This window comes from Malania oleifera, chromosome 1 (assembly GCF_029873635.1).
Source record: "Malania oleifera isolate guangnan ecotype guangnan chromosome 1, ASM2987363v1, whole genome shotgun sequence".
Classification (NCBI taxonomy): domain Eukaryota; kingdom Viridiplantae; phylum Streptophyta; class Magnoliopsida; order Santalales; family Ximeniaceae; genus Malania; species Malania oleifera.
Window position 1 is genome coordinate 95,092,202 of NC_080417.1, and position 12,734 is coordinate 95,104,935.

Sequence of the window (12,734 nt, forward strand, 5' to 3'; positions counted from 1 at the left end):
CAATAAATTCAGCACAAAAATCTCACCAAGCAAATACTCAAAAGTAAAGCAGATAAAGTAAGAGATAACACCATATATGTTATCGGGGTTTGAAAATCGTACCTACATCCCTGCCTCAAGCTACACTAGCTATGAGAATTCCACTAAACCTTTGCTCACGGCGCACCAATTACAAAGCCTCTCCTTACTGGGTGAGGTAAACCCCAGTTCAAATTAACAGGGTTGACCCCAACCTTTACAACCGAATCTTACAGGTTAGATCAACACCCCCTCAGGCTACGCCTGGAACACAATAACCAGTATAAACTTTGTGCACAATAGATGTGCTTCTCTAATAAGCAAATATGTACCAATACGCACAACACAACCAATACAATTACTTGTAGTTCAGTGTGATAGGAAGTATAAGATGAATGAAGTCTATATGCCAAATCTCAATTATATGCAACTATAACAGTTAATATGTGAGAGTGATGTGAGTTAATCATTGAGTCAATATATATATATATATATATATATATTGTTGGCCCGGTTGAACGTCTGGAGGGGGGGTGAATAGACTTTCTTCATGGATGTGCTAACTTTCTACAAACACGGAGATCTTACCAAGAGCAAGTGCATAAAATTGCAGTGTAAAGATGCAGGAAATCACAATAATAGTATAAACGGGATATGAGAGAAGAAAATATTAACACAAAGATATTTACGTGGTTCAGCAGCCCGCCTACATCCACGCCTTGAGACCAACTCAAGGATTCCCAAAATCCACTATAATCCTCCTTCGAGCGGAGAAGCCAATACACGGTAGCTCACAAAGAGCTTCAACAAGGTGCTCACTTAGAGACACCCAACAGTAGCTCACAAAGAGCCTTTCTTTACAAAAAGTAGGTGAGAAATAAATGTAAACTTGAATACTCCCTTTTAGCTGATTACAACAATAAAATCCTTACTCAATGTCCTCTCCTTAATAGAGTAGTAGCAAGACTAAGAGCAGCAAGAAGAGGGCAAGTGAGTGTATGAGCAAACCCTAGAAAATGAGAACACCAATGAATGATTTTTTTACAATATCAACTTTCTTGGTAAGGAATAAATGCAATTACTCCTAATTAAACACCAAATGGGCGAGGGGAATGCTGGAGAGCCGTTGGGCATTTATTAATGCAAGACAAGGGTCAAACTAGCCATTCTACAGCATTTAATGTTCGTTGCTGCTCGACGTTCGTCAATGAAATTGGAGATTCGTCAACGAAGCCCTGTGTTCATTGACGAGTTGCTGGTTCTGAATTCAGGTACCTCTCAGTATATTTTCATCGACGAGAACCCTTTGTTCGTCGATGAGTTCTTCATGCCATTCGTTGACGACGCCCTGTGTTTGTCGACGAGTTATGGCTCTGAATTCAGATGCCTCTCGGTATTTTTCGTCGATGAGAACCCTGTGTTCGTCAACGAAGTTTGTGTTACACTCGTCGATGAAGCCTTGTGTTTGTCGATGAGTTCCTTCTTCTTAAGACTTGTTCTTTAAGTTCAAAGAAGGTCCTTGTCTGTTTGGGGGTTTCTTTTCACACTTTTAAATAACTTTACTTGTATTTTGTTTTGTGTGTGTGATATGCCCATTTCTTGCTCTTAGTTTTGGATTTTACTCTATATACAAGATATTTACAAGATGGTCTCTCTCTCATTCTCACACTCATCCTTCAAATGACTTTGTATATTGTGTATCGTCCATGAATGCGTTGAGAGGCTTGTGCTTTTGGTCATGGCATGAGTTGCTTTGATTGTTTGTTTGTTCAAATGCCATTCTGTTTAGCTGAAACATGACTTAGAGAGAAACGTTAGTAGCATTAAGAACTGCTAATGGGTTGTTGTCATCAAAACACGGTAGGAATGAAAGACCCTTAACTACTTGGTCTAACATTCTCCCCCTTTTTGATGATGACAATCCATTAGTGTTCTCTTTAAAAGATAAATGCTCCCCCTTACTGAATGGAATGGTTTATAGTTTAAATAAAATTCTCCCCTTTAATGTTTGCATTTTATGAAAGAATATTTTATTTAAATTTTGGAAGCATGTCATTTATAAGTAGGATATTTTCCATTTAATCCTGCATACACCATGACAGTCCAGTATATCAATCATTTAAGTACATTGATAGAGCATTTATATTCAAAAGATGCAATGCTTGCTAATGTTTCATTACAAAATATGTGTTGTGCATACAAACAGTGATTAAGGCTAATATTTTCAACTAGAAATGTATTCTAACTACATCTGAATACAACTGAAAAGAGACCTAAATCTATTTCTCCCCCTTTGCAATAATCAAAATTGGGGGATAGCGGAGAAAGTGCACTACTCATGTGGGTGACCCAGTCGATTAAAGAGTGCAGCAAAAGAGGCTTCGAAGGAGTCAAAGCGAGCGCGATTAGCGTTTTCTTGCTGGGCAAGAGACGCTTATAAGGAATCAAAACAATGGCAGTGACGAGTTTCGGATTGTGTCATGGCATGCTGAAGCCCGTCCAGGTGCTCCAGGATGTGGCCATACACAGTGTCCTCATGCTCGCCTTCCTCTTCTTTGGCCTCCAAGGCGGCCTCAACCTCATTGATGGGAATATTGCCCAGCTCGTGGGCTTTGACCCACGTGTTGGTCTCGTCGTCCTTTTCAAAGTGCATGCGACGAAGAGTTGCCTCAGTGTAAACATCTTCAGTTTGGGACGAATGCAAGGCAGACCAGTGCGAATGAGGTCGTAGTGATCAAAGAAGGTCATGAGAAGACGACCGTATGGGAGACAACTGCGTTGCCTTTAGAGGGCTTCTTCCATGTTTTGAACAATAATAGAGGGAAGATATATACCATGGCTAATCCATAGACATTACATGTAGAATATGTCTCCAAGGGTGACCCAATCCCTGCCACCAGTGCGAGGGCATAAGTTATACGTTATGATATGGTGGAGGACCCGAAATTCTACAGTGAGGTCCTTGGATTTTGGGTGAGCCATCGTGGGAATGCGAGGATTACCTGTAATTAGCTTGAGGGTGGTGTGTGAGTCGAACTAGTTGAATCGTGTCGGCTAAGATGACTTGGGGAGGCTGCGAAGCGGATAAAAGGTGCAATTGAGTACCGCGGAGAACGTATCATTGGAAAGCCGAATAACGGTGCCTCGAACAGTGGAGTAAGCGGCCATGCCACGATGTGAGGGAACAAAATTTGCGTAGAACTCGTGAACAAGGTCTTCATAAATGAGCTCATCAAGATTGAAGAGGGCATTCCAATCGAGGGCTTGAATCTTGGTGAGAAGGATGGGCAAATGAAGTTGGAGGAAATCGGAGGGTACGATTTTGCCATAGACGATATGCCGCTTGAGAATGGCATTTTGATATCGGTAGATGGCTTCAGGGGAGATGAAGCGGGGATCGGGGTTGGCTGGAGCAGGCGTAGAAGGATCGGAGGTAGGGCGAGATGAGCCTTCGCCAACTTCGGTTGGAAGATTGCGGCGTTTAAGACGGGGAGCCATTGAGGGATGGAGAGAGCTTGAGGAAATGGGACAGCCAAGGGAGGAGGGAGAGAGGCGAAGTTGGTAGTGTGGAGGCTGAAGGGATATGGAGGATATCGTCATGTGTGGTGGCGGGAGAGGTAGGAGGTGACGCGAGGTGGGTGGAGGATTGACACAGAGCCGAGAGAAAGGAGAGGTACTAAAAAGGGCTAGGGTTTGTCTAGTATAACCGGGAAGAAATAAGTAGCCTGATAGTTTTCGTCGACGATGCCCTGTGTTTGTCGACGAAATTATGATTAATTTGACAATGAGACCCCTGTGTTCGTCGATGAATTATATAAAATTTTCGGCGATGAATACCTTGTGTTCGTCAATGAATTATACAAACTTCTTGGTAATGAATACCCTGTGTTCGTCGACGAGAACTAGAGGAAGGAAAAGGAAAAAACTAAGTGTAAAAGTATAGGGAATAAGACCGGGGGTAGGAGCTGAGATGAGGATCCTATAGTATGTATGAAGGAGTGCACATTCCTAGGGCATGTCGAATTTTGTGGAATCTTTCTTCATTGAGAGGCTTAGTTAGAATTTCAGCAAGTTGGTTTTTGGTGGGAACATAAACCAACTCAACGTCTCCTTTTTGGACATGATCTCGAATGAAGTGATGCCTGATTTCAATATGCTTGGTTCTAGAATGGAGACACATATTCTTTGATATGTTAATGGTACTAGTATTGTCACGATGAATTGGAGTACCTTTAACTAAGATGCGAAAATCCTCAAGTTGTTGTTTCATGTATAATGCTTGAGCACAACAGTTGCCGGCTACCATATACTCAGCCTCGGTGGTGGAAAGAACTACGGAGGTTTGTTTTTTGCAAAACCAGGAAACAAGAGTGTCCAAGGAAATGACATGTTCCACTAGTGCTTTTTCTATCGATTTTACAACCATCGTAGTCAGCATCAGAGTAGCATGTGAGGTTAAAAGGAGCATTTTTAGGATAGAAGAGTCCCAAGTCATGAGTGCTTGCTAAGTATGTAAAGATTCGTTTGATCGCATGAAGATGAGATTCTTTAGGACAAGCTTGAAATCTAGCGCATAGACAAATGCTGAATATTATATCAGGCCTGCTGGAAGTGAGATACAATGAGCTACCTATCATGCCATGGTAGAGTTTTTGGTCAATGTTTTTCCCTTTTTCATCAGCATCAAGCTTTGTTGTGATGCTCATAGGAGTTGCCTTAGATTTTCCCATTTCAAGGTTGAATTTCTTTAACATGTCCCTAACGTATTTGGCCTGATTTATGAAGATTCCATATTTCATTTGTTTGATTTTTAATCCTAGGAAAAAGGTTAGCTCACCCATCATGCTCATCTCAAATGTTTCCTGTATAGTTTGAGCAAAATCTTGACACAAGGTCTCATTTGTGGCCCCGAAGATAATATCATCCATATAAATTTGTATAACTAGCATATCATTTTCTTTATGTTTTAAGAAAAGAGTGGTATCGAATTTTCCTCTTGTGAACCCATTTTCTAGAAGAAATTTGCTTAAGCGCTCATACCAAGCTCTTGTTGCTTGCTTAAGTCCGTAAAGGGCTTTTAAGAGTTTATATACGTGATCGGGATGAGTGTGGCTCTCAAAACCAGGAGGTTGCTTGACAAATACTTCTTCATTTATGTATCCATTCAAAAAGGCGCTTTTAACATCCATTTGAAATAATTTGAAGTTTTTGTAACAAGCAAAGGCAAGGAGCATTCTAATGGCTTCTAGTCTAGCTACAGGGGCATAAATTTCATCGTAGTCAATACCCTTTTGTTGGTTATATCCTTGGGCTACTAGTCTATCTTTATTTCTAACAATGTTTCCATCTTCATCTTTCTTATTCTTAAATACCCATTTAGTGCCAATTATTGTAGTATTTTTGGGCTTAGGGACTAGTGCCATACTTTGTTTCTTTCAAATTGATCTAATTCTTCTTGCATGGCATTTATCCAATTTTCATCATTTTCAGCTTCTTCAAAGTTTTTAGGTTCTAGATGAGATACGAAAGCAATGTGATTACATCCACTTATAAGGTGAGATTGGGTGCTGACTCCTTGAGAGGGACTACCTATGATGAGATCGGCTAGATGATTTTTACAAACTTCCAAGCTTTAGATAATTCATGATCTTCGTTTTCTTCTGGTTGGTTAGACTCTTGAGGAGAAGATCTTAGATGATCGACATTTGTATCTTGACAATTTGTGTCTTCATCATTATTTAACTTGAGTTGTTCTAATTCTCTTTCAATTCTAAAGGTAGTGACTTGGTTCCTTTCATCTATCTCAATAGGTGTTTTAGATGCGTGAGGATTTGTTTCATCAAATACAACATAGGTTGATTCTTGAACAGTTTGAATTATTTTGTTGAATGCCCTATATGCTTTACTATTCATGGCATATCCTGTGAAAATCCCCTCATTGGATTTTGAGTCAAACTTTGCTAAATGATCCCTATTGTTTAATATGAAACACTTACATCCAAAAACCTTAAAATGCGAGATGTTAGGTTTTCTACCCTTCCATATTTCATATGGGGTTTTTCCTCTCTTGGATCTAATGATGACTCTGTTACTAACATAGCATGTTGTGCTAACGGCTTCTGCCCAGAAGTATTTTGGCAAGTTATGTTCGTTGAGCATTGTTCTAGCCATTTCTTGGAGTGTTCAATTTTTTCTTTCAACTACTCCATTTTGTTGTGGAGTTTATGGTGTGGAGAAGTTGTGTGAATATCCATTTTCGTTGCAAAAATCCTCAAGTTCTTTATTTCTAAACTCTCTTCCTCTATCACTCCTAATGTGTATAATTGACATTCCTTTCTCATTTTGGATTTTTCCACAAAAATGAATAAATGCATTACAGGTGTCACTTTTGTTAGCAAGAAAAATTAACCATGAAAATGTAGAGAAGTCATCAACTATAACAAATGCATACAGCTTTCCACTAATGCTAGCTATGTCATTTGGTCCAAATAGATCAAGATGGATTAATTCTAAGGGTCTTGATGTAGAGATTACTTTCTTAGTTTTGAAGGAGGTCTTAACTTGTTTTCCATATTGACATGCATCACATATTTTGTCTTTCACATAATTGTCTTTTGGTAGGCCGTTTACTAGTTCCTTGGATGAAAGTTTATGAAGAAGATCCATGCTTGCATGACCTAGTCTCCTATGCCATAGCCAACAATTTTCATTAGTGACAGCTAAACATTTAATGTTACAATTTGTGATGTCATCAAACTCAATTGTATATATGTTGGATTCACGCTTTCCTATTAGAATGGTATTTCCATTTAAATCATTTATTAAGAATTTTGTGGATTGGAAAATAATGTTTAACCCTTTATCACATAGTTGACTAACACTTAACAAATTATGTTTGAGAGTATCAACTAGAGCAACTTTTTCAATAGCCAAGGATGAATTACCTATTTTACCTTTCTCGATGATTCTTCCCTTGGCGTTATCTCCAAACGCGACTTGCCCTTCCTTTTTGTAGGTGAGGGAGAGGAATTTGCTTGCGTCTCCTGTCATGTGCCTTGAGCATCCACTGTCTAGAAACTATTTATTCTTTACGAAGTTGCTATTCAAGCATACCTCACTTTGTTCGTCTGCCATAAGGCAGAAATGAGCGACTTCTTCTTCGACTTCTTCGTTGGTTAAGGTACCATCTAGTTCATCCCATTCAGCTGAATTCATTGCTTTGAACCTCTTCTTGTCTACTTGTTGATTGTTGCTTTTTTTTTTTGAAGAGAGGGCAATTGGCCATGCGGTGCCCAATCTTTTTGCAATTGTAGCATCTGATGCTCGATTCTCCTTTCTCCTTTTGTTTGCCATTTCGTTTGTTCATTAGAAAGTTTTTAAATCTTCTAGTTAGTAGGGCAACTTCATCGTCATCATCATTCTCCTCTTCTTCTATGATCTCTTTTGGCTTCCCAGCTTTCAGAGCAATTCCGGTAGCCTTCTTGGGTGCTTCAGTTTCAGCAACAGCATTTTTCGACTTGATCTCGTAGGTCATGAGAGATCCAATTAGTTCGTCAAGTGTGACCTTTGAGAGGTCCTTTACTTCCTCAATTGCTGTGGACTTTGCGTGCCAAGATGTCGGTAGAGAACGAAGGACTTTCTGCACAATATCTTCCATAGAGTACTCTCTACCGAGAGCTTTTAGTCCATTAGTGATGTGTGTGAACTATGTGAACATAGATGTAATTGTTTCACCTTCTTCCATTTTGAACATTTCATATTCTTTTACAAGCATATAAATTTTAGATCGCTTTACCTAGGTAGTGCCTTCATATGTTACCTGACGTTTTTCTCACATTTCCTTGGCCGTGTTGCAACCGCATATCCAGTTGTACTCTTCATCACTTACGGCGCAATATAGGAAATTCTTGGTTTTAAAGTTGAGTTGTGCCAGCCTTGCATCTGCCTCGGGAAGTTTTCCAATGGGTATGTCATCACTATCTTCATTTTTGAAGGTGTAGTCTCCTTTAGTGATGACATTCCACATACGGTAGTCATAGGCCTGGATAAAGATAGACATTCGATCCTTCCATGCGGGGTAGTTAGTTCCACAAAACTTGGGTGGGCGGTCCATGGATTGACCTTGGGCAAACATATCCGCCATGTTGATCTTTTCGCCTGGATGTTACTCCGAATTGCAGCGACTGGTGCTCTGATACCACTTGTTGGCCTGGTTGAACGTCTAGAGGGGGGGTGAATAGACTTTCTTCATGGATGTGCTAACTTTCTACAAACACAGAGATCTTACCAAGAGCAAGTGCATAAAATTGCAGTGTAAAGATGCAGGAAATCCAATAATTGTATAAAGGAGATATGAGAGAAGAAAAGCTTAACACAAAGATATTTATGTGGTTCGGCACCCCACCTACGTCCACGCCTTGAGACCAACTCAAGGATTCCCAAAATCCACTATAATTATCCTTCAAGCAGAGAAGCCAATACACGATAGCTCACAAAGAGCTTCAACAAGGTGCTCACTTAGAGACACCCAACAGTAGCTCACAAAGAGCCTTTCTTTACAAAAAGTAGATGAGAAATAAATGTAAACTTGAATACTCCCTTTTAGCTAATTACAACAATAAAATCCTTACTCAATGTCCTCTTCTCAATAGAGTAGAAGCAAGACTAAGAGCAGCAAGAAGAGGGCAAGTGAGTGTATGAGCAAACCCTAGAAAATGAGAACACCAATGAATGATCTTTTTACAATATCAACTTTCTTGGTAAGGAATAAATGCAGTTACTCCTATTTAAACACCAAATGGGCGAGGGGAATGCTGGAGAGCTGTTGGGCATTTATTAATGTAAGACAAGGGTTAAACTAGCCATTCCATAACATTTAATGTTTGCTGCTGCCCGACGTTCGTCGACGAAATTGGAGATTCGTTGACGAGCTCTTCAGTCAATTCATCGACGAAGCCCTGTGTTCATCGACGAGTTATTGGTTATGAATTCAGGTACCTCTCGGTATATTTTCGTCGATGAGAACCTTGTGCTCGTCGACGAGTTATGGCTCTGAATTCAGATGCCTCTCAGTATCTTTTCATCGACGAGAACCCTATGTTCGTCAATGAAGTTTGTGTTACACTCATTGACGAAGCCATGTGTTCGTCGACGAGTTCCTTCTTCTTAAGACTTGTTCTTTAAGTTCAAAGAAGGTCCTTGTTCGCTTGGGGGTTTCTTTTCACACTTTGAAATAACTTTACTTGTATTTTGTTGTGTGTGTGTGATACGCCCATTTCTTGCTCTTAGTTTTGAGTTTTACTCTATATACAAGATATTTACAAGATGGTCTCTCTCTCATTCTCACACTCATCCTTCAGATGACTTTGTATATTGTGTATCGTCCATGAATGCATTGGGAGGCTTGTGCTTTTGGTCATGGCATGAGTTGCTTTGACTGTTTGTTGGTTCAGATGCCGTTTTGTATAGCTGAAACATGACTTAGAGAGAAACATTAGTAGCCTTAAGAACTGCTAGTGGGTTGTTGTCATCAAAATACGATAGGAATGAAAGACCCTTAACTACTTGGTCTAACATATATATCAATCACAAGAGTAATCTCAAAGATCTTAAGAGCACAATCAGATATGTCAAAAACAATTTTCAAGTATCAAGTAAAAGAGATATTTGGATTTTAGCTTGTCAAAAAAAAAAATTGCCAATAGCTCAATACAAGCTCTTGAGTCTTGTAATAAATATGCAAAGATTCACAAGCCCAAGAGTCTCCCCAATGGAATTTATGAATTAAATAACAAGGGAAAACTCTAGCTTACTCTCTTAAAAATCAATTTCAAATGTGAATATACAATGAGAGTGTAAGCCTTAACAAATGAAATGGATGATGTTAAAACACTCTAACTAGAATGATTTTACAAGAAATAATCAGTAAAAGTAAAAATATATGCTTGTATGAATAAGTGTATGAAAAAAATTGCTTAGAATTTCATAGAATTTTTGCTAATCAAATGCCAATCAATCCAAATGAATAGGTATATATAATTTTTCAAAAAATTATAGCCGTTGGGGATATAGGAGTAATTTTAGAAAAAAAGTTTAATGAGGGTTAATTAAATTAACCTTGGTTTATCAGAGTAAAAATCTGGTGGCTCAAGAGTTTCGATCGACCAAGGTCAAGGGTCAGTCGACCATACTGTGCAAATTTTGAGTTTTCAATTGAAACTTGGTTAACCAGAAGAGCATGTTGGTTGACCATGCTTGGGTGATTCTGAACCCTTCGTGGGTTCAGTTGACTGGGAAAAAAGGATGATTGACCAATCTTGAGGTTCAATCGACCAATATGAATCTTAACTAATCATTCGGTCAACCGGGGCAGGTAAACACCGTCCATAACATGGTTCAGTTGACCGAAGGCATTTAGTTCAAAACTAAATTGGTCGACAAATGCAAGTCAACCTTTTGACTTGCACCCTATTTGGTCAACCAAGGCTTTTACAAAGCCAAGAGGTTGGTAAACCGAGGCTCTTTGGATATTCAAGATAATTCCTCTTTTGACTTATAAGTTTTATCCTTATACATATAAGTATAACATTTTACCTTAAGGGATTCCTATGGTCATTCTATGGTCTTTTGAGCTTATACATCCTATCATGCATGTAATGCAATTATTACAGACCATTTAAATTATTATAAACCAATAAATTTAAATGAAAATACAATTGAAAATTGTGGTCTTCATTCCCTTTGCTTCTCCAAATGCCATCATGTGGTGTAAGCATTGAGTTCTCTATGACATCAACTATATCTTTGTCATTGCGTGCTAAGAATAATCCTATGCAAAAATTCAAGGCACTAATAAGATACAAATATATTTGTCATTATCAAAATGGGATATGACCTATAAGGGCAACATATTTATAGATAGAAAAAGTAATATTTCATGTTCCCCAAGTTTTCTTGCAGTATTCCTTAAGTTTTACAAAGTTTGGGGGATCAAGCAATCAGTTTTGGAAACTTTCCCTCGCTGTTTTAAATTTAAAAAGCCGAAGGTTAGTTGACTGTGATTCACAAGGTCAGTCACCTATTCCTTTATAATTTAGTGAATTTTCAAACATAGAATGGAGTCAGTCGCCTTAAACTATTAGGTCAGTCACCTGATGCTATTCTGTTTGCTCAATTTATTCAGTATAAAAATATCAACCAACTAATCAAACATTGTTAGTTGCTTGACATGACAATATTCCAAAAACTTTGATTTTGTAAAACTAAAATGAGACTTATTAAAAAAAAAATTTTGGGGTTTTCAAAAATAGGTCTCTAAGTCCATAATAATTCCTAAGAGCTTCAATCATTCATATTGAAATTTAATACAGTACTTACATGAGACTTCTTAATAGTCTAACTTTCTATAACACTAAGTCTTCATGCTTTTGCTTCCATTCTTTGAGACTATCATGAATTCTTTCTTCAAAGGACTTTGAGCTTCATTTGATCTTCTACCTTTGAGTCCAAGCTTTTAATGAACTTCATAAGCACTTGAGATCTTGAACCTTTTATTAAAACCACTTGAATCTTGAAACATCATCACTTAACCACATATGTTAAGTTCCCTTGATTTGTAATCATCAAAATAAGATTCTTAAACCTTGTTAGGTCAACAGTCTCCCCATTTTTGATGATGACAAGTAAGGAGCAAAAATGGGTAAGCCTTAAAAAGACTTCCCTTACAATAAGCATAGTCTTAACATAAGTTTGAAAATAAGTCATTTATTTATATGATTGCATATCAGAGTTTCAGTTCATCAGCATATTAGAGTTTCAGTTTATCAAATTCAAGTTAAGTTCATATTTCAAGATCATCAATATTAAGTTCATATTTGTTAATTTATAATCATAATATCATAAATGTTAAGTTCAGCAATGTGCTTTCAGTTTTGCTCAAAAGTTCTCCCCCTTTTGACATCAATCAAAAATAGATAAACACAAACAAGCTAACACATAGAACAATATTAGCACAAAAACAAATAATAATAGTTATCATGTTGTAAACAAGGAGTCCCAAAAACAACATGAGAAAAAACTAAGAATTACAAAGCAACTATTTGGAATACAAATTTCAAAAAATATCTAAGCATCTGCAGCTGTATCTTCATCTTCAATTCCTTCTTCCTCTTCTTCGTCATCTTTATCTTCTTCTATATTTCCTTCTTCTTCAGTGCTTGCTTCACTTATCTCCGTAGGATCTTTTCCATGTGAAGAGCCAGCTATGTGCTTTTCAATACAACCAAGTCGTTGATCCAGTGAAGAATAGTTGGTTTGAAGAGATGCAAAATTTTCTTGAAGAGTTTGAAGTCCAAATCTCATTTCACCACTAAAAATGGTGAATTGTTGATGAAAAGGAAGAAACCGAGAAGGTGCATTATTAGCCTGAGGAGCAGGTTGGTGAGCCAGTGGGTGTGGAATAGGATCTTGTCTTTGTCTTCTTCCCAACTTAGGAAACCAACATTGCTCAGGTTTTTCATAACCCATTTCTTAAGAGTGGTAGATGATAAAATGTTGTAATGGGTCCGCTTGATGAACAAGTCATTTGGAGAGGCTATGTGAAGATGGGCAAAGATTAGATTCAGGGTTCCTCTACCTGGTAAAATTACTCTGCGTGCTTCGGTTCTTGAGACCATTCATTTCATATTCAAACTTGATAAATCAAGCTTCTTCTCTTT